This window comes from Rosa rugosa, chromosome 6 (assembly GCF_958449725.1).
Source record: "Rosa rugosa chromosome 6, drRosRugo1.1, whole genome shotgun sequence".
NCBI lineage: Eukaryota > Viridiplantae > Streptophyta > Magnoliopsida > Rosales > Rosaceae > Rosa > Rosa rugosa.
In genome coordinates, this window is record NC_084825.1 from 24935061 (window position 1) to 24939327 (window position 4267).

The 4267-nt window shown below is 36.8% G+C and overlaps 1 long non-coding RNA gene across 8 annotated transcripts; it reads left to right on the forward strand.

The window, feature by feature from the left end:
- The first annotated feature begins 722 nt into the window (after positions 1-722).
- On the forward strand, positions 723-3222 carry LOC133718616 (uncharacterized). Of its 8 annotated transcripts, none has more exons than XR_009850413.1 (5): positions 742-1052; positions 1180-1669; positions 2155-2240; positions 2704-2800; positions 2892-3222. It is a non-coding gene; the product is annotated as an uncharacterized LOC133718616 (long non-coding RNA). The 8 variants fall into 8 exon arrangements; XR_009850408.1 differs by lacking the exon at positions 2704-2800 and having other exon boundaries at positions 763-1052; positions 1180-1269; positions 1524-1669; XR_009850414.1 differs by having other exon boundaries at positions 723-1052; positions 1180-1988; positions 2709-3222.
- The last annotated feature ends 1045 nt before the right edge of the window (positions 3223-4267 follow it).

Consider the following 4267-nt stretch of genomic DNA (forward strand, 5'->3'; position numbering starts at 1 on the left):
GAGGAGTAAAAAGTCAGGAACTTGTTTTCATCCGGATACTTAACGTGAAAATCAATCGAGGTAGGGGAAAAACTTGGGGAGCCTCTATGTTTGCATTGAATCACTATGCCAAAAAACGAATCAGACAACACAATTCCAACAACAGCAAATTTTTTAACTGTTGTCTGATACAATCAGACGACAGCAAGAATTATTCTGTTGTCCAAATTTTTGATTCAGTCAACAGTTATTACATTGCTGTTGTGCAATTGTTATTCAGACAATGGTTATATTTTGATGTTGTCTGAGTGAGTTATTTCAGACAACAGTTATTATGTTAGCTGTTGTGCAATTACTATTCAGACAATTGTGGTACTTTGATGTTGTCTGATCGATTTAATTCAGACAACAGTTGTTTTTTGTTGCTTTATTATGTTGTATAACTTTCTTTCAGACATTGGCTTCAGACAACAGTTATCTATTGATACATTACTGTTGTGTAATTACTATTTAGACAATGGTTGAGTTTTGATGTTGTCTGACTGATTTTATTCAGACGACAATTATTTACTACTACTTTATTCTGTTGTGCAACTTCCTTCAGACAATGGCATCCAACAATAGTTATTTATTGATGCCTTAATCTGTTGTGCAACTTTGATTCAGACAATGGGTATGAATTTATGTTGTCTGAGTTCCACACTTAGCCATAACTCAATTTTCTGATTCACTCCATCGACTTTTGCCCGCCTATTTTTTGGTCAAAACTTAAATTTCCCTCTTTTCACAAAACTCCTCATTTTATCTTGGAGAAAGAAATAAAGGGTTCAGATTCCACCTCTCTCTTCTCTCAGAGGCCCAGCTCCACAGCTCCTGTGCTCTTCACCTCTCTCTTCTTTCGACTTTGCCCGCCTCAGCTTGTCAAAACGACAAAACCTAAACTGCAGTCGCCATCTCTCCTCTCTCTCTCTCTCTCTCTCTCTCTAGTCTCTCCGGAACGGTCCCTCTCCCTCTCAGCCTCTCTCCTCGGCCGTCGATGGCCCTCGCTCTCCTCAACGGTGACTCCGGTGACGGTAAGTCGAATAGTTGATCAATCTGTCTGATTGTCTCTCAAACCCAAAAACTTTCTTCGTTTTACTTTCTGGGTTTTCATTTTTTGATCGATCTGTCTCTCAAACCCAAACTGTCTCTCATGATCAGTTTAAATTGAGATGGGTTCGTGAAGCGGCTCCCTCCAACTAGTTCGCAAGAAGGAGCTCTCCGACTACCAGTATAGTCCTTTTAATCCTCGTATGTCCCTCTCTCAAAAACTCGATCTGTCCTTGAAATTTCTTTTGTTTTTTTTTATTCGATTGATTCGATCTGTCATGATTCATTCGGTTGATTTGATGTGTGAAACAATGGATTTCTTTCTGCTTTTGGGTGTCTGATATATCAATTTGTTGATTGGTATACTTGTATTTCTTCTGCTTTGTTCAAAATTGTGGACTGTTTCGACTCGTGTAACTAAAGATCAAATCTTTGTTCGATTTGATTGATGAAAGACTATGTTGAAGATGTTAATGGCTTTAGTGGTGAGGAGGAGGAGCTCTCGGTTTCAAGAGGTGGGCCCGTCTACATTGAGATCAGTCTGAGTGGTCCTCTCACCAGTGTCGGTCTCTTCCAGTCTTCTATTCTCCAAGAGCTTCAGGTGAGCTTTGTTTTGTTCTACTTTGCTAGTATTCTGATAGAGCCAATTACAAAGTTGTTTGATGTTGAACTTGGAGTTGGCTTCAAGTTCATCGCAACTTATTCAAAGAGGTAGATTGGGGCCTATAGTCCACCCTTAACACCCTATATATATATATATATATATATATATATATATATATATATATATATATATATATATATATATCATTTAGCAAATTAGAGAGCATATTTGAGAATGATGAACGTTTCAAAGTAGTTGAAAGAGATAGAGACCGCAGGATTTTTTTGATAGCTATTTGGAGGAACTTCAGAAGAAAGTAAGTTCTAATAAAGTCCAATATCATGTATTCTCTCACCCTCTATTGTACATGTAATAAAGCTGCATAAAGCTACTCTATCATATATGAAAAATGATTGTTTTCCATAGCAGTTTCATGGGACCATGTTTCAAATTTAACAGGAATATTGCCTTCCTTTTTTCAGATATCATAGATCAACATGTTCATAAGGGAACTAATCTATAGCCAGTTCCTGACAAGGAGCACTCATGCTGAAGGTTCTTAATAAAGGTAACATACACAGTTAACACACCTATGATTTTCTGATTCATATTTCTGGAATTTCGACCCAGTCACTTTCTTTTGTCAAACTGTACTGATCTACTAGGAATTTGAGGTTGGCTTCTTCTAAAGTGTTTTAGTAGACATCTTAAAGAGTCATTTAGAACTGGAATCACCCAAAACGGAATTTTCTGCAATTAGTTATGAATTTCTGAAGTCAGAAGTCAGTCTCAGAAATTTCTGATATCAGCTTCCAACTTTAGCCAAAAGGCAGAGCCTTATAACCCTTTGATTCAAACTCGAAAGTAAAAGTGAAAGAGAAGAGGTGGTGGGCATTAGATCTGTATAGTTCTTAAACTTGCTTGTTCAGAACACTTCACTTGATATATTGTTGCCTTTGTTCAAATTTTAAACTTGATACACCATTCAATATGGTTTCAGAGCTTAGTGAGTAAATTCTGTGTTTTGTCAGGTTAGATACCAGCTTTTATGAGGTTTTAGAGCCTTCTTCAGTGTACAATCAAAGACAAATGACACTTAAAAGAAAGAGTACAGGGAAGCAAAATGATGTACCATTTAGTTCCCCTTTTTCTGTATTGCAATATTGAAATCGATCTTATATATGGTACTTAATTGAATTTGCTCTATTTGTGTTTTCAGATTTGGTCAATAACCTTGGTGCCATTGCAAGGTCTAGCACCAAGGAATTCATGGAAGTCTAGGCTGCTGGAGCTGATGTTAGCATGACTGGTCAGTTTGGTGTCGGGTTCTACTGTGGATATCTTGTTGCTGAGAAGGAAAAGGAAGGAAAGGTATAGAGTTCGGAAGTTGATGAAGACGTACAAGGAAGTGGACTAGTACAATATGTTTCTGGCCTTGATGTTTTTGGGCTTTATGTTTAGGTAGGGTTAGTATGTTAATGTTGGGGTGATGATGGAATGAATTGGTTTTGAATGTTTAATCAATGGATATGTTTTTGAATGTTGGTGAATTGGTTTTGGTTAAATGCTCTGTGCATAATAGCTCTTGTGACTTTCTCTCATACCATTTCATTCCAAATGAAAACTATTGTCTGACAATGGAACATTATAAAATGGTATTCAAAAACTGTTGTATGAACAATCTAACTACAATACTTTTCAAACAATTTTAATTGCCCAATTAGAAAAAACACAACAATAAAGTACCATGTTCTGTAGTATCAAACCCAAACACACAATGCTTTCTACAAACTTCTGTTGTTTTGCTTCAATTCACACAACAATGTTATCTCAAAAAAATGATGTAGAACATTTAAAGAGACAACAGTTTCTACACAACTGATCTTGTCAAACTTTGCTTCAAAAGTTACTTTCCATGAGATTGCTGCCGACTTAATATGACTTGCACAACGGACTCTACACAGTCGTATGTCGTCCCTTCTGGTATTCAGACAACATGCATATTAATGCTAGCGCTTGTCCAAATTGGATTCAAACAACAGTTTCGTGATGTCGTCTGATACCTGCATCAGACGGCAGGAGTATTAACAACAGCAATTTTCACTATCAGACGACAGTGAAAAACTGTCGTCTGATTCATTTTTTGGCATAGTGAATGGTTGTTTACATGATTGTATTGGATGGTTGTTTACATGATTGTATGCATTTATGTCCTCTGTTTCTGTTCTTTTTTTTTTTTTGGTATGGTTGAATAGTGAATACACTTATATATTCAAAGTATTTGATGCATCAATAAAACATGAAGTATAAGGGTGGTGATGGTAATGTGAATATGCTATTGGAATAAGCATGTTGGTTTATCTTTTGCGTAGTTGAATCTATAACCTCAGCAAGTACCAGATCCCAGGTATGCCCACTTGTTAATGTGCACTTAGTATAGGATATTGAAAGGGTAATTCGGGACTGGCGAAAGGGGAATGGACAAGATGACTAGCAAAAGAGGGTTAGGGGGATTGATTTTGGGTGGGGGTTAGTTCACATTGTTGAATACTCGGAGTCACATTCGTGGTAAAATACATGGTATAGGACATGTAG